This window comes from Heterodontus francisci, chromosome 16 (genome assembly GCF_036365525.1).
Source record: "Heterodontus francisci isolate sHetFra1 chromosome 16, sHetFra1.hap1, whole genome shotgun sequence".
Taxonomy (NCBI): domain Eukaryota; kingdom Metazoa; phylum Chordata; class Chondrichthyes; order Heterodontiformes; family Heterodontidae; genus Heterodontus; species Heterodontus francisci.
Genome location: NC_090386.1, coordinates 90515767 through 90534466, shown reverse-complemented (window position 1 = coordinate 90534466; position 18700 = coordinate 90515767). Strand labels below are relative to the sequence as shown.

The window sequence follows — 18700 nt, the reverse complement described above, 5'->3', positions numbered from 1 at the left end:
AGTACTGCTTTACATTATCCAGTCAGAAACATAGAACCAATTTAGGCCATTCAGCCCATCAAACTCCACCATTTATATAAGCCATGGAAGCTGCATCTTTTTAATGAACAGGTTTACATTTATATAGCGCCTTTTACCACACAGTAACGTTAGTTGAGGGATAAATATTGATTAAGACACCACGCTCCAACTTCAAATAGGGATCATTTATCTCCTCCAAGAGGCAAGATGGAGCCTCATTTTAACACCTCGTCCAAAAAAAGACAGCATAGCACTCCCTCATAACTGCACTGGGAGTATCAGCCTAGATTATGTGGCAAAGACACTGGAGTGGGGCTTAAACTCACAACCATCAATTCCAGAGATAAGAGTGCTGCCCACTGAGCCAAAGCTGACACAATTTTAACCCCAATTCCCAGTCTTCACTCCATGTTCCCTTATTTCCCAGCTAAATACCCAACTCCCTTTCAAACACCTCAACCGACTGCGTCAATGCCTCCGAGACTGTGTGTCCCTCATTCTGTCGTTGTGAATCTAACCCCAGACAAGTCATGTTAATCTGTGGGTTTGAAACTTCTTTTCAACGTATTCGACAGGCACAAGCCAAAAACTGGTTTAATGTCACATCTGTTCCTATTCCAGATCAGATGGCAGCTCAGAAAGCAGGTGGGACATAACACAGAGCAATCGTTAAAAAAAAAAATTGCTCTTGGTTGTGCTTTATAGGAACAGGCAAGAAGAGCCCAACTCTGTGATCTCAGGTGGACCTGACTGACCATTTGGGGTTTGCAATCCATTATGCCATAACTGACTGTTAATGTCATGAGTATTTGTGTCGGGGAGAGTTCAGGCTTTGAAGTGTCATTTTGCACTTCAACACCAGTGTTTCCAATACCTGGCATGTATGTATAGGAGCACAAATGAGGCCATTCAGCCCCTGGAGCCTGTTCGGCCATGCAATTAGATCATGATTGATCTGTATCTTAATGTTATCTACCTGCCTTGGTTCTGTAACCCTTAATATCCTTACCCAACAAAAAGTTATCAATTTCAGTTTTGAAATTTTCAATTGACCCCCAGCCTCAACAGTTTTTTGGGGGAGCAAGTTCTAAATTTCCACTACCTTTTGTTTGAAGAAGGTGCTCCCTGGTGTCACCCATGAAGAGCCCAGCTCTAATTTCAAGGTTATTCCCCCTTGTTCTGGACTCCTCCACCAGAGGAAATAGTTTCTTTCTATCAACCCTATCAAATCCTTTAATCACCCCTTAATCTTCTGTACTCAGGGCAATTCAAGTCTAGTGTATGCAACCCCTCCTCATTATTTAACCCTTTTTGTCCCAATTTTAATTGGCTGTTGGTTGCAGCTTTAAAAAGTAATTATTTTCCAATAAAACGCAATAACAATGAAGACAAAGGGGTCTTTATGGGGATGATTGAATTTACTTTTAGATTTTGAATATGGCTATTTGTTCTCATGACAACAACTGATTGTTGAAATATACTCCTGTCTTTAGAGGCTTGAAAATAAATGTAGGAAGAGCAGAATAAAATCAAAGCAAATAACTGGTGCCTGAGGGACAAAGATGTGATTTACGCCACCACTATTAATGTTAATAGGCATTTGCGTTAAAATTTAGTCAAATTGCCTTTAGATTTCATATCAGGAAAATAGGAATAGAAGCAGGCCATTCAGTCCCTAGAGCTTGCACAGCCGTTCAATTAGAGATTGGCTGATTTGCACCTCACCTCAATTTACCCACCTTTACTCAACATCCCTCAATGCCCTTACCTTACAAAAATCTATCGCTCGCAATCTTGAAAGTATCAATTTTGCCCCAGCATCCACCTCCTTTTGGGAGAGAGAATTCCAGACTTCCACCCCACTATGTGTGAAAAAATGCTTCCCAATTTCCCTCCTAAATAGCCTAGCTGTAAGTATTGCCACTGATGTGGAGAGACCAGAGAAACTGGGATTGTTCTCCTTAGAGCACGGAGGTTAAGGGGAGATTGAATGGTGGTTCAAATTATGAGGGGTTTTGATAGAGTAGATAGGGAGAAACACGGATTTAAGGTAACTGGCAAAGAAAAAGCCAAGGTGTGGATGGGAGAGATGAGGAGAAATTTGTTTACTCAGTGAGTTACGATGGTCTGGTAGTGGAAATCGTTGCAATAGAAGCTTTCAAAAGGGAATTGGATATTGACTTAAAAGGCAAAATCTGTGCAGGGCTACAGGAAATGAGCAGGAGAGTGGGCCTAATTGGATAGCTTTTTCACAGAGCTGGCACAGGCACGATGGGCCGAACGGCCTCCTGAGCTGTATCATTCTATGATCCGATGGTTTGCAAAACGGATCCCGGCAAATTACGGTGAAATGTTCAACAAATAGGGACCACAAGTTCTAAGTTAGAAAGCTGGATGACGAAGGGAAATTGCACCTTTCACCTCAAGAATTGCGGAATAAGTTACCAAGCGGACAGTATAAATAAATTCAAGAGATAATTAACTAGACAGAAGGGACGGTTCCTCGTTAAAGACTGATATTTCTTTAATTAATTACTGGGGGCTCACCTAAAGCACAATACTTGAAAAGGAAAGACAAATAGGTTGAGTTAAATTTGACAGGTACAGTAATAGTTAACCGGTTAATTGGTTCAACAAAAGAACAACACCAACAATTTGTTTTTATATAGTGTCTTTAACATAGTAAAATGTCCCAAGGTACTTTGCAGGAGTATCATCAAACTAAATTTTACACTGAGCCATAGGAAGAGATATTAGGCAGGTGATCAAAAGCTTGGTCAAAGAGGTAGGTTTTAAAGAGCGGCATAAAAGGAGAAAGAGAGGTAGAGAGGCAGGAGGTTTAAGGAGGAAATTCCGGAGCTTAGGGCCTAGGCAACTGAAGGCACAGCCACCAATGATGGAGCAATTAAAATCAGGAATGTACAAGAGGCCAGAATTAGGGGAGTGGAAAGATTTTGGAGGACTGCAGAGCTGGAGGAGATTACAGGGATTGGGAGGACTAAGGGAATCGAAGTATTTGATGACAAGTATGAGAATTTTTAAATCAAGGTGTTGCTTAACCAGGAGCCAATGTGGGTCAGCGAGCACATGGGTGATGGGTGAATGGGACTTGGCACCTGTTAGGACACAACAGTAGAATTCTGGATGAGCTGAAGCAGGGACAGAGTCAAGGGATGCTATGAAGGTGGAAATAGGTGGTCTTAGTGATGGTCCAAAGGTGAGAAAGTTTGAAAACAATGTAAGGGTAAAAATTCCTAATGTATCATTCTATTTGGATGGAAGATCATGCATTGCTGAGCTGTAACTTATCACAATTCTTATACCTTAGTTATGTTGTATTTAACTTTATACCAAAGTGTGATTGCACATTTTGCATCAATTCAAAAAACCCAGACTGTGCAAACTATACTACAAGTGGCTGCTTTGTTGGGATTGGATGCATCCTTATTTTCCCACATACTGCAGAACTGCTCGTTACCACTGTTTATAAGGAATTTTCCAGCGCAGCCTCTCAGAATGGGAGATAATTTCCCTTCGCAATCAAACTAACAAACATAATGCATTTATTTATGAGACGGGAGACTGTCAAACGGAAACCTAATCGTGATAAACGACTTTTTAGTGAGATGAATGATCATCATCAAACTCAGTGAGGTTTGGCTGCTCCTGTACCTTTGTGTATCACACTACATCAATATCAAGTGGGAAACTCATAATCACAGGTCAATCTTATGAAAGAAATTACAAAAGAAATCAATTTGCTTAATCCAGAGGAAGACAACATGCTTGCTGTAGGCTTCCTCTCTCAATGAGCACCACACAGCCTCCAGGACTGGGCATGAAAACCACGAGAGCAGCTTAGTATTTTCTAAACCTCGACAGTCGTTGTTGCTGTATGAAAAGTGCACTTGCGGGGCAGGGTTTGGAGACAGATTTCCGCACGTTTCTGAAAGCGACCTTAAGTATACAAGGCCAAACAGAGCATGAAGTTCTCCCAAGAGTTTCTCTCAATCGATGATGAAAACAAAGACAATGATTTCCACTTTCTGTTCACACGCTTGACGTCTCATTGTTTAATAGATACCCCCTACCATTTATTAAGCTCTGCACATGACTAAATTGAAGCTAGCCTGTGGTACTGTTTCAAACATGCTGAGAATCTTCGATAGCAGGCAGCTGATTTGACTCAAATCCTGTGCATAAGGGAACAGGGGTCTAGAATGAATGAAGCTCAAGGAGTATCTTAATTCCCTCTCTCACAGCAGTAACAACTTTGATTTATATAGCACCTTTAATGCAGTAAAACATCCCTAATGCGCTTCACAGAAGCGTCATTGAACAAAAGTTGAGGCTCGGTCAAAGAGGTAGGTTTTAAGGAGCCTCTTAGAGGAAGAGAGAGAGGCGGAGAGGTTTAGAGAGGGAATTCCAGAGCTTCGGGCTCAGGCAGCTGAAGGCACGCCCGGAAGTTGTGGGGTGAAGGCAGTGAGGCCAGAGTTGGAGCAGTGATCGTGGGAGGATTGTAAGGCTGGAGGAGGTTACAGTGAGAGGGAGGGGTGAAGGCATGGAGGGGTTTGAAAACAGATATGAGAATTTTAAATTTGAGGCATTGCCAGACTGGGAGTTAATGTAGGCCAGCAAGCTCAGGGGAAGTGCATGAATGAGTAGTAGATGCGTGGAAAATAATTTCAACAATAGCGTTTAGAGGTTTAACTGGCATCTTAAGTACAAACTTAGCTCAGACAGTAACTTGGATATGTGTTGGAGGATAGCGATTTTGGGCTCCACTGTCTGACTAGAGAACATGATCTGTATGGTGTTGGAGTGCAGTACTGAGGGAGTGCTGCATAGTTGAAGAACAAAGATTATTTTCATTTTTTTGTATTGGTAAACCACCATAACAGCCTGTGCTTGAAGGGGGATAAACTCAAAACTAATCTGTGGAAACAGTGGGCTGAACTTTATGAGCCCTCTAGGGATGGGCAGGATGTTGGGTGGGGGGGCCCATAAAATGGCGAGGGAAGTTGGAGGGGTGTGGAATGCCCGTCGCCTTCCTGACGCTATTCAATTTCATCCAGGACGAGGAAGGCCGCGGCCAAGTGAGGCCCTTAAGTGGTCAATTAATGGCCATTTAATGGCCTCTTCCTGCTGCTGTTGGCATTTTACCAGCCTGCCTGACTGGCCCTGGTGAGTCTTACGTGCTTTCCTGGGCTCAATGGCTGCTCCTGGTCCAGTGACTGCTGCAGTTTCAGCAATGGCCACCACTCCCAGTGACTCTGCACTGTCTCTGATTGGCCGCCAGCTCTTGGAGGTGGGATCCCCATCCTTAAAGGGATGGAGCACTGGTGCTGGGCAGTTAATTGCCCGAGTGCCATAAAATGGAGCCGGGGTCCCCCAAACGGCAGAGGCGGGGTTCCCCTCGCCTTTTTGGCCCAGCATCGGGACCCCCTGCCAGCTGCTTGAAATTCAACCCAGTATTTCAGTGAATGAGTGGAAAATCTACGGAATAGGCTCCCTAGAGAGACAATGGAAGCAGCTAATATTGATTCATTTCAATGTAAGTGCGATAGATTTTGTTCAGAAATTAACATTTTGGGGTACAATATATGAGTAATTAAACACATGATATGCGCACAATTATAATGCCATAAGCTCAACATCTCTTCCAGTGAATGGTAACAATATCCTGGGAATATTTCCAATGATGTGATAGAGTTAGATAAAGTAGGGTGGAAGGAAACTCATGTACTGCATAAACACTGGCATGTACCAGTTGGGCAGAATGGCCTGTTTCTGTGTAGTAGGTTTCATATTGTTATCTAATCTCGAGGTTCCTTCCACAGTTAACAACCATTCAGGCTACAGTTTTTGCAATTCATTGCATGAACTAAATTCTTCCATTAGAGTCTATCTGTTATTCTATATCTGTGTTATCCTGGACGACTACATGAGAGAAGTTGGAATAGAAATATATACTGAAAGGCTGAGATGTGGCAGATGGAATGGGAGGAGATTTGTATGGAGTATACACAGCAGCACAGACTAGTTGGGCCGAATGGCTTGTTTCTGTGTTGTAATTTCCGTGTAATTCTATGTAAATTACCTGAACCCTCTGCATAGAGAACAGCTTATAACTCACCCCAGATATCTATTAATCAACATAGGATCCATCTGAACTTTTGTTCAATCCTAACTCGCACCAAGTCCTGTTCACCCATCATACCCTGTGCTCGCTGACCTATACTAGTTCCTAGTCTGGCACCGCCTCAATTTTAAAATTCTCGTCCGTGTTTTCAAATTCCTCCATTCCGTCACCCCTCCCTAAATCTGTAATCTACAGTCCCACAGTCCTCTGCGATATCTGCATTCCCCCATTTCTGGCCTCTTGTGCATTCTCCAATTTTCATCTCTCCACCATTAGCGGACATGCTTTCCGCTGCCTGGGCCCTAAGTTGTGAAATTCCTTTCCTAAACCTCTCTGCGTCTCTCCCCCGTCCTTTAAGATGCTCCTTAAAACCTACCTCATTGGTCAAGCTTTTGGCCAACTGTCCTAATTATGTGACTCAGTGTCAAATTTAGTTTGATAATGCTTTTGTAAAATGCCCTGGGAGATGTTGCTGCCTTAAAGGCACTATATAAATGCAGGTTGTTGTTGTTATAACTGATAGCTAGGTGATAACTAAGTGACCAGCCTATAACCCTAACTGTAACTGGCCCAGGAATCCAGTGAGTCTGTATACAGTCTGTGTACAGGATGCCATCCCTCTTTGCAACTGACCACACTGGGTGCAGTTAATACCTTGGGCATGTAGGTAGGCTTCAACCCACCTTGCTTGATGTTACAAGGATCAGGTGCCTGATATGCTTCAGTAGCTGAGATGCAATTCATCTTATGCTGTTCTTCTGTAGAGGATCTGAAACCTTTGTCACAGATACAGCAAGAATATACTTTCCAAAAGCAAAATGGAACATTGCCTTTTCGCAGCTTATTAGCTTACTTGTCTTTCAAATGCTCTTTGAGCAGGTTTTATACATTTCAGTTATCAGATCTGCAGAGGAGGCTGTGTTTTATTTCCTTCCATGCTCCCCTCCCCCTTCATTATCTATTTAATCTGCTTCTACCACCCTCTCAGGCAGCACATTCCAGATCATAACTCGCTGTGTTATTCACCTCATCTCCCTCTCTGGTTCTTTTACTATTTATCTTAAATCTGTTCCCCCCTGTTCACTGACCTGCCTGCCAGTGGAAATAGTTTCTCCCTATCTACTCTATCAAAACCCCTCATAATTTTAAACACTTTTGTTAAATCTCCCCTTAACCTTCTCTGCTCTATGGAGAACAATAATAGCAACAACAACTTGCACTGATATAGTGTCTTCAGTGTAGTAAAACATCCCAAAGCACACTATCAAGCGAAATTTGACACCAAGCCACAATAGGATATATTATGACAGGGATTTGGTCATCGAAGTAGATTTTCAGGAGAATCCGACAGGAGGAAAGAGAAGTAAAGAGAAGATGAGGTTTAGGGAGGGAATTCCAAAGCTTGGGGTCCAGGCAGCTGAAGGCACGGCCACCAATGGTGGAGCGATGAAAATTGGGGATGCTCAAGAGGCCAGAATTGGTGGAGTGCAGAGATTGTGGAGGGGCGAGGCCATGGAGGGATTTGAAAAAACAAGGATAAGAATCTTAAAATTGAGGCGTTGCGGAACTGGAAGCCAATGTAGGTCAGCGAGCACAGGGATGATGGGTAAACGGGACTTGGTGCAAGTTAAGGTACGACATCCTTTCCTATAAATGTGGTGCTCAGAATTGGCCACAATGCTCTAGTTGAGGCATAACCAGTTAGGATGTGAGTGAATTAAGCGTGGCACTCAGTATGAGGAAGAAGAAAAGGGGTGTGCAATTCTAATGAAAACGCCAAAATAGGAGCTGGACGGCATCCTCCATTGCCATTAATCAGTCATAGAGGTGCTGAAGGAAAGCATCTCTTTCCTAGCAAATCTCAGAGCAGTGATCTGTCTCATGATTGAAAGGTTTAATTTACAGGAGCCACTGACACAGTATCATAATTAAACAGTTAGTGTTCAGACGCGGTATTTGTCAAATTTAGAGCCTTCTCCCAACAAATCTGGATGGTATGATAAATGCCCCATAGTTTTTTTTCTCTCTTCCACCCCTTCTATTTTTATCTATTTCAGGTGAGCAGCAGGCAATGAAACCAGATTAATTATGTTTTATCATCAAGAAGAGAGTCAATGACCGAGGCTTGGGATTTTTGAAAAGCTATAGTTTATTTGTTATGATAATGATGCTGTGGAGACAGGGGGAGGCCTCAGCAGTGAACTGCTCACTAATCTTCTGTATTGTTGAAATGGTTTACTGGTCTCAGCCTTGATCCCCATCTGAGCTTAAATCTATGGCAATCATGTATTGTGCCACAGTTTAATGTAAGGGAGACTTTGTACTTGAATTGTCACATAATCTGAGATCTTTCTTGCCCCTCCTGAGGTCACTCAGCCCCAGCTCTAGTTTCCGCCTTTCAGACTGCAGGCTTTTGAGGCTGGAGGCTGTGCTAAATCCGGGACTAAACCATAAAGGGTAAGATTTCCTTGCTTCAATCCTTGCATTGGACGGAGTTAGCTGATTGCAGCCAGAGCTGGGATTCTACAGAGAACTTCAAGACCAAAGAGGCAGGGATTGGGCTGCCAACTCTGGGTGGACATATCCCTGGAGGTGTCATCACATGACCTCCTGCCCCCAACTGCTCCGCCCCCCACACTGCCACAATTGGCCGCCCGACGTGCCCATTCTCGGGCACCCCACCTTCCCCAGTCAATCAAAAAGTGAACAGACTCTTTGCTACCTGATTGGGTGATTCTTGATTGTCAATCAAACAGCCTTTTCTCCCCAACACCAATAGTGTTATAAGTAATGAAGGAAAATGTTCAAAGAAAATGAATAAAGAATTTTTTTGAAATGTCCTTTGATTTTTCTCCCTGGTTGCTTGCAGCAGTGTCGTGAAGGTTAATCTTCAATTCCTGAAGACTTCAGGGAAATTCTGAAGAGTTGGCAACCAAGGCAGTGAAGAGAAATATCAGGCAAGATGTCCACCTCCTACTTCTATCTGGTGAACCCTGCTGATAAAGGGACCGAGCATGGCCCAGTATGGCTGCGGTGGCCTTCATGACCAAATAGCCTACTGACTTTTACTGATGAAGGCCCCACGTGAGGAATGGCAATTTGGTCAAATGAACAGAGGCTAACTGGTGCCCCTGGAATTATACCTTGTAATAGTCAGCATCTAGTGTGTGGAGAAAGCCACAGGAACAAATGGACATTCTGTAAGAAAAGCTGCAAGAAAAATCTAATTGACTAGTCTAAAAGAAAAAGAAAATCTTGCATTTTTACAATACCTATCATGACCTCAGGACGTCCCAATGCACTTTACACCCAATGAAGTACTTTGGAAGTGTCGTCGCTGTTGTAATGTAGGAAATGTGCCAGCCAATGAGATAATGAGCAGATCATTTGGTTTAGCGATGTTGGTTGAGGAGCAGATGTTGTTTAGAACACTGGGAAGAATTTCCCTGCTCTTCTTTGAAAGAGTCTGTACACTGTTCCATCTGAGCTGCATAGGAGCATGACCGTGCAGCAATCGGGAATGCAATGCACAGTGCAACGTACAGTCCGTGGACAACAACAAAATGTTAGAGGGAACATTGGTGCTATGACATCTTTACATCCACCTGAGATGGCAGATGGGGCCTCAATTTAACATCTCGGGCTGGATTTTACCAAGCCCACGACATCGGGCTCCGTGGCGTAGGGGGCCGAATGATTGTTCCGGCAGAGGCTCGCCTTGGTGGTCAACGCCGGGAGGGCCCGGCCCGATCCTCCCGGCAGCTGCAAGGCTCGGTGGTGGCCCCCCTGCCGCTGGGCAACAGGACCTCAATTTCCATATTTAAATCATTAAAACAAATTCATTTAAATACACTTACCGGCAATCTTCCCGTCCCACCGTGATCTTCAGCGAGGCGTCCTGCACTCCTGCACATTCAACTCCCCATCTGGTGAAAGCAGGTATGGCACTGATGGGGAGGGGGTGGGGTTAAGATTTTCAGTGCTGGGGTGGGGTGGTGATGAGGTCAAAGAAACATCGTTGGTGTAGGGGATGGTGGGAAGGTGCGAACTTTCAACTTTGTGCAGTCTGTGGCAGGGAAGATCAGAATTTAAAGGAAAGTGTTTTGGACGAGAAAGGGCAAATACTTACTGTAATTTTTATTGGGGGGTTGGAAAGGGGTGTTGCAATTTTATCTTGTAAATATTGGGGGAGGCGTTCACTTTAAAAATTCAAATTTGCTGACAGGACTGGCTGCCCTTTAAAAAAGGCACCAGCGCCTGCACACAGGCAGCTGAGGCCATTGCTGGGGATGGACAGCCCACCCCCTCCACGTGATTGGGCGTGAGGGGGGTGGGGGGGGGCGGACCACCCTGGTTGTTCAAGTGAGCCACTGCGCGGGCTGCCATTTTTTGAGCTTGCCGCCGGAACCGATGACGGGCTGTTAAAATCCAGCCCCTCATCCAAAAGGCAAATCCTCCACGGCAGGTTCAGAAAGCAGTTAATAAGGCACATGGGATCCTGGGCTTTATAAATAGGGGCATTGAGTACAAAAGCAAGGAAGTTATGATATAGCCATATAAAACACAGGTTCAACCTCAACTGGAGTATTGTGTCCAGTGCTGGCACCACACTTTAGGAAGGATGTGAAGGCATTAGAGAGGGTGCAGAAAAGGGTTCACGAGAAAGATTCCGGGGATGAAGAACTTCAGTTATGTGGATCAGTTGGAGAAGATGGGGCTGTTCTCCTTCGAGAAGAGAAATTTCAGAGGTGATTTGATAGAGATGTTCAAAATCATGAGGCGTCTGATCAGAGTAGATAGAGAGAGACTGTTCTCGTTGGTGGAAAGACCGAGAGCCAGTGGACACCGATTTAAGGTAATTGGCAAAACAAGGAATGGTGACAGGAGAAAAATCATTTTTACACAGCGAGTGGTTAGGATCTGGAATGCACTGACTGAGAGTGTGGTCGGGACAGATTCAATCTTGGCTTTCAAAAGGGAATTGGATAATTATCTGAAGAGAAAAGACTTGCAGGGCTACAGGGAAAAGGCAGGTGAGATGCTGTCACAGAGAGCTGGCACGGACACAATGAACCAAAATGGCCTCCTCCTGTGCTGTAAATATTCTATGATTCTATATCGACAGATTTTTAGTGTCTCAAGGAATCAAGGGATATGCAGAGCAGGTAGTAAAGTGGAGTTGAGGCAGCAGATCAGCCTTGATCATATTGAGCAGGCTCAAGGGGTTGTATGACCTACTCCTGCACCTATTTCTTATGTTCCAACAGTGCAGCACTCCCTTGGTACTGCACTGGGTATGTCATCCAGATTTTGTGTTCAAGTCCCTGGAATGGGGCGTCCAGCCCACAACTTTGAGCTGAGGGTGACACTCACTGAGGCACAAGTGGCACCGCAGTGCTTCTCCTCAGGAACCAGGTTATCAAACCTTAAATTCAGAGGCTGAGAAATCTGAATTTCTGTCTCAGTCTCTGTGCTGAATTCAGATTGGAGAGGGAGCCCTCGTCTCAAAGCTGTCTCAGTGAATCAGCTCACTGGCTCTTCAGAGTGACTGTAGTTTCTGGCAGGCTACACATTAGGACTCTGAACATCCTAATAACTCAAAAACAGACACCAGAAGGGATCAGGGAGATAAAGAGCAAATTTTATTTTTTTCTCACTCTCTCTTTGACGTCTCTGTCACTCAGGAGAAATCAGCCAAGCAGCAGCCATGAGTCAGGGAGCCCTGGAAGGTGTGTGGCAATGGGTATAACTGTTTGGAGCAGAACGCTGCATAATTGCTTGGCCTATCACACTGGGACAGATTGTTATTAGATCTGAGGGTGACACCGGGGTCAGGGATGGAAGCTGCAGTGGGGAATGTTTGCAATGCTCCCACTTTGGAGAGTGTAAAACGAGGCAGCTGGAGATTACCCTCCCCCCATCCCCACCAGAAGCTTGACAGAATGTATAATGATGTGTATTCATAATCTAAAAGCAACAAAATAATTAAGCTTTTTTTTTTCTTGAACATAAAAGCAAAAAGCTGTCTGAGCAAAGACAGGTTCTCCTTTGTTGGCTGACTATGTGTATGGAAAAACTAATAGGTGGGATTTTGAGAGGATCAGGGCTCGTTGTCCTAAAAGCTCATTTGGTAAATGCACTGTGTTCAGCTCAGGGCACTGTACTTCAGGAAGAATATATTGGCTTTGGAGTGGGGAGCAGTGCATATGCACCAGATTGACACTGGGACAATAAAGGGTTAAATTATGAGGACAGGTTGTACAGACTGGGCTTGTATCCCCTCGAGTATAGAAGATTAAGTGATGATCTAATCGAGGTGTTTAAAATGATTAAAGGAGTTGACAAGGGAGATGGAAAGAAACAATTTCCTCTTGTGGGGCAAGTCCAGAACAAGGGCGCATAATCTTAAAAATAGAGCCAGGTCATTCAGGGGTGATGTCAGGAAGCATTTCTTCACACGAAAGGCAGTGGAAATCTGGAACTCTGTCCCCCCAAACACTGGGGGTCAGTTGAAGATTTTAAAACAGATTGCTGGAACCAAGGAAGGTAGATGGACTTAAAATACCGATGAGTCATCATCTTATTGAATGGTAGAACAGGCCGAGGATTTGATTGGCCTCCTTCTGTTCCTATGTTTCTGTGCGTGACTCAGCTATTCAAACTGCAGTGGTGTTAGCCAGGGTCGCTGTAGTACTACCATATTTTTGCCCTGGGGTAGGATAGATCAGCCAGGGCTGCACTTATGAATGCGACCCCCACAGATCCCTCTTCCCCTCTACCGCCCCCTCCCCACTTGACACAGTCATAAGGAGGAACGATCTCTTCTGTGCACTGTGTATAACCAAACCATCACTATTGCTTATAACCAGGCCAACGAGCTTGTTACACAGAGGAAACCATCTGCTAGGTGAGGACACGAACTGGTTGGGTGGTCAGGCTGTTCTCTGTTGAATATCCTATGGTTCCTAATGGCTTAAGCTAGCAGATGCAGAATGGAAAAGTTGGCTAAGTACTGGGAGGTTGCAGTTGCACCTGGAATTACACCTCTGCAGACCTGGATCAATATACCCGAGACCAAAAGGGAATTGGAACTCATAGATGAAAATGGGCACCATAGACAGAGGGAAGTGGGCATAATGGACAAAGGCAATGGAAATGGACATGGTGGACAGAGTGTAATGCATTGTATAGACACAGGACAATGGGTACCATGAACAATACAGAGATACAAAGATGCCAGGCAGGTAAAGGCCAGCTGGTCCTTGTAGCTTCTATAGCACCGTTGTGATGCTTTATGCATCATGATTGAACACTTCATACCCAGCAGGAGCCATATAATCTCTTGGGAGAGATGAAAATCTAGACAAAAACTCAAGGCCAGTTAGGGAAATACAATGTGGAAAATTCCTCTCTGACTTTCTCAGGCGATTGAAACTTCTCCGTGAGATCACATTGACCATGACTTCTATCACTTGGCACCTACCTCTTGTATGATGCAATTTCAGTTCCAGGCTGGAACCCATCCAGCTCTCTTTTGAAGGTGTCCATTGAATCAGTGTTCAGCACATGACCCAGCATCTTGTTCCAAATGTCAGCTATTCTCCTGGAAAAGAAGGAACTGCCCAACATCTAACCCAGTTCTACTCGTGTGAAACTTCTAAGTATAACCCCTCGTGCTACCCAACCTATCTAATCGAAATAATTTGTCAATGTGGATACAACCTAGTCCTTTCATTATTTCATAGACCTGAGACAAAGGAGAAGGAATACCAACATCAGAGAGAAATGGACACCATAAACGTACCACTAAAATCATTAGATAGAAAAAATATTTTCTGCTTGTGGGCGAAATTTCAGTGTAAGTTGAGTCTGTAAAGAAATTTCACCTTAAAAATGTTTTGCTTTAATTGGGACTTTATTATTTTAATGTTTTTATATCAGGAATTGTGAAGTGAGAATGAATGGAAAATGATTTGTTCCCTCAGAGTTCCATGTTTGGATCAAGTATGTGGGTATCTGGAGCTATGTATATTGTATAACACTACATACTGCTCATATATTCAGTCCTGCTACATTAACTCAGGTGTGTTGAGGCCCCAGTGCTTTTCATAGTCATTGAAAGTTTCTAAGACTTGTCCATTTTCTGATCTTTTTCTGTCACTCGTCACTAATGGACTTGCTTTGCTATTTCTAGACTTGAGTACTTTGTTGCCTCTATTCTAATGCTCTCCTGGCCAACCTCGCATCTTTCACTCTCATTCAAAGCTCTGCCACCTGTATCCTAACTCACACTAAGTTCTACTCAACCATCACCCCTCTGCTCGCTGACCTACATTGACTCCTGGTGTGTCAGTGCTTCAATGTTAAAATTTTTATCCTTGTTTCCAAATCCCTCCACAGCCTTGCCCCTCTCCTTCTCTGTAACCTCATCCAGCCCCAGAGCCATCCAAGATCTCTGCACTCCTCCCTGCCCAAAGCCTTTGCTCCTCTCTACCTCTCTCTCCTTCAGAATGCTTTTAGAATGCACCTTGAAACTCTTCCATCAAGCTTTTAGTCACCCGTCTTAATATCTTCTTATGTGGCTCGGCGTCAAATATTGTATGATAACTGCCCCGTGAAGCGCCTTGGGATATTTTACTACATTAAAGGTGCTATACAAATGCAGGTTGTTGTTGTTGCTGTCTGCCTCACTTCCTTTCTCCATTTCTGCTTTGATTCTTGTGGCAATTGGTCATGCTGAACTTTCTATAAATTATAGGAAACATTGTTCTGTGAGTTGCAAGACACGTAATCCAAGCAAAAGGTTCAGGTGGGTCATATCACTAATAGGTCTTTTTAAATAAAAATGTTGTAATCCAGTTAAGACAATGGCTTATATGAACAGAAATATATAGTTTTAGGCGTGTTTAAAAGAAGAGTCTGCGCAGTTTATCCACACTATAGCTCTTGGGGATTTCCAAGGCAGTTATCCAATCAAGGGGGTTCAAATGATGAAGTAAAACTATGATTCTCATTTAGAGGAGTCATAGAATCATAGGCTACTACAGCACAGAATGAGGCCATTCGGCCCATCAAGTCTGTGCGGGCTTTCGCAGTGCAATGCAGTTAGTCCCATTTCCCTGCTCTTTCCCCATATCCCTTCAACCTTTTTCTCCTTGAAAATACCTTTTGAAAACTACTATTGAATCTGTATCCACCACCCCATCAGGCAGTGCATTCCAAATCTTAACCACTTCTTTTTATTCATCACGGATATGGGCATCATTGGCAAGGCATTTATTGCCCATCCCTAATTGCCCTTGAGAAGGTAGTGGTGAGCCACCTTCTTGAACTGCTTCAATTGTGCAGTGCTTATATTTTGTCATAGTGGTTTGGCACAGCTGAGTGGCTTGCTAGGCCTTTTCAGAGGGCATTTAGGAGCCACCATTTTGCTGTGGGTCAGGAGTCACATAACAAGCCCGACTGGGTACGGATGGTAGATTTCCTTCCCTTAAGGGCATCAGTGAACCAGATGGGTTTTTACAACAATCCCGTAGTTTCATGCTCACCATTACTGTGTAAAAAATATTCTCCTCATGTTGTTTCTGGTTCTTTTGCCAATTACCTTAAACCTGTGACCTCTGGTTAGCGGCCCTGTAGCCATTGGATAAAGTTTGTCTTTATTTATTCTAGCTAACATCTCCACCAAATCTCCTCTTAGCCTCCTTTAAGGAGTCCAACAATATTGGGAATATACAGCTAAAAGATTGGGAGTCAAAGGCCTAACCCATTGGGAGAGGTAGAGTGGGACAGGCCTGGGTGACCTCTGCACTTGACCTCATCAAAGTGTCCATGATCCGGGGTGGGGTCTCTTAATTTACTTGGTACTGGTGGGCACCCATGCCAATGTGGGTGCATCTTGAACACCTGTTACAGGAAGTGCAGGTGGATGTTCACTGACAAGTGGGAGTATTTACAAACATAGCCACCATTTGCCCCTGTAAAAGAAGGCTGAAAGAGCTTTGTGCCTGCACTTTTCTTTGGGGTCTAGGCCAGGAGCCTTGGGAAGACGTATGAATGGGGGAGGGTTTCAGGCTGGAAGATTCACATCCAGCACTTGAATGATCTGTACATGGTGCTCATTCTTACATCCAGGTCTCTGGGTAATAAGAAGGCAGGGGATTTCTGACGGGGGTTTTCTCTCCTCTCAGTCTGCTCTCTCTGACATCAAGGGCCATGTTATGCTGGCCACAGCTCTCCGTACAAATGAGTAATTACTGGGGTTCTGAGTAGAGTCCCAGTTTTTCCAGGTTCTAGAAGAATTCCCACCTTCATCAGGATAGCCACACTCTAGGGGAGCTGCTCGTGGCCGAGGGTTTTTGCCCACCAGGCATTCTGTTTTCACTACAGTTTCCTTCCATTTGAAGTGCAGTCTGGTAGACTGATGTGAAGATTTTCTGAGGTTATTTGAAGATTGAAGCAGCCCAGGGAAAAAAAAGAAAGTAAAAGCAAAATACTGCAGATGCTGGAAATCTGAAATAAAAACAAGAAATGCTGGAACCACTCAGAAGGTCTGGCAGCATCTGTGGAAAGAGAAGCAGGGTTAACGTTTCGGGTGAGTGACCCTTCTTCGGAAAAGAAAGTGCCTTTCACGACAAAAGTACTTTCGGAGTGGAGTAATGCCTCTAGGTGTCAGTCATGGCTCAGTGGGTAGTACTCTTGCCTCTGTATCAGATGACTGTGGATTCAAGACCCACTCCAGGAACTTAAGCAGAAGAAAAGTCTAAGCTGGTGCTCCCAGTGCAGTACTGAGGAAGTGCTGCACTATCAGTGGTGCTGTCTTTTTGCTGAGTTGTTAAACCAAGGCCCTGTCTGTTCTCTCAGGTGGATGTAAAAGGTACCATGGCAATGTCTTGAAGAAGAACAGGGGAGTTAGCTCCAGTGTCCTGACCAATATTTATCCCTCAACCAACATCACTAAAAGAAAACAGATTATGGGGTCATTAGCACATTGCTGTTTGTGGGAGCTTGCTGTGTACAAATTGGTTGCCAAGTCTTGAACATTACAGCAGTGACTACACTTCAAAAGTACTTCTTTGGCTGTAAAGCGCTTTGGGATGCCCTGAGGCTGTTGAAAGTGCTATGTAAATGCAAGTCCTTCTTTACTGTAGGAAACACAGCAGCCAAATTGCGCACAGCAAGATCCCACAAGCAGCAATGAATGAATTGACCAGATAATTTCTTTTACCTGCTCATTGAGGGATAACTATTGATGAGGACACCCCTAACTCTTTCTCATTATAGCACCACGGGATTCTTTCTGTTCAACTGAGAGGGCAGACGGGGCCTCGGTTTAACGTCTCATCCAAAAAGGCGGCACCTCCAGCGATACAACACACTCTCAGTACTGCACTGGGAGCGTCAGCCTGAATTAATCCAGAGAAAAGAGTCTGACAGCCTTCATCATAAGAACTAAGAAGGTGTAACAAACGGATTTATCACATAGGACCTGTATGCATTTTAGATTGTGCAACAAAACACCTCTTAATAGTCTATCGCAGCAGAAATCTTGAAAGGAGCTGAGCCTTGTTTGTGTCACATTTGGGCATGTCAATTGTACCTGTGGTTGGAAACACCTGGCTGTCCTTCCTTTTACAGCCTCGCCTTGGTTAGATACTCTGTCACAGGAAGGCCTTTGTTTCTGAAAGATGAACCTATCTGTCTCTGAGAGCGCTCCTGTTTATGCTGCTCTTATCTCTGTGGCTGCAGCATAAGGTTACAACTTTTCTTCCTCGCAGGGACTGTGGCCAGAACCACATCCTTAAAAGCCAGCAGCAGATATAAAGTGTTTGGTGTTGAGTGGTTTGTTTACACTTCAAACTTCTTGAAATTGATTCTTACTCGAGCTTTTTCCTGTTATATTCTCTTCCCCTGTACTGTGCCATGCAACTAGTCATGACATTAAATTTGTAATGGGTAGAGTGGGCTTGTAATAATATCTTACTATTTGGCCATCTTGCTTCGCCCGTCAGAAACGGGGTTGCTAGCAGCCCTCAAACTTGCAGTGCAGGTTGTTCTGCGTCCTTCACGCATCCCCCATCTGCCCATCTCCATCTTGTGTAGGGTCCTGAGAAAGGTGTCCCAGGGATCCTCATCATTATAGAACCCAAATCGGGGTCCTAATCACTGGGGCGCCTGACAGAATTCTGTGATTCAAGGGGTTAGAGGTTCAACTTAGCCAAAAGCAGATTGTCTGGTCATTATCACTATGCTGTCATCCTACAAGAGAAGGGGCAATACTGAACCTAATCCTAGAGAATGAAGCCGGGCAAGTGGTAGAAGTGTCAGTGGGGGAGCATTTCAGGAATAGTGACTATAACTCTGTAAGATTTAAGATAGTTATGGAAAAGGACAAAGATGGACTGGAAATAAAGGTACTGAACTGGGGGAAGGCCGATTTCAATATGATAAAATAGGATCTGGCCAAAGTGGACTGGGAGCAGCTACTTGTAGGAAAGTCTACATCAGACCAGTGGGAGTCATTCAAAGAGGAAATAG

At 44.2% G+C, this 18700-nt stretch overlaps 1 long non-coding RNA gene across 3 annotated transcripts in view; it reads left to right on the top strand.

Annotated features, from left to right (window-relative positions):
• The window catches only part of LOC137378513 (uncharacterized), a 273549-nt gene that overhangs the window by 106012 nt on the left and 148837 nt on the right, over positions 1-18700 (top strand). For 2 of the 3 annotated variants that reach the window (XR_010976623.1, XR_010976622.1), the window contains exon 4: positions 9033-10102. This is a non-coding gene — a long non-coding RNA (uncharacterized lncRNA). Of the gene's footprint in view, positions 1-9032; positions 10116-18700 lie in introns of those variants that run through there. The other variant, XR_010976621.1, reaches the window with a different exon arrangement.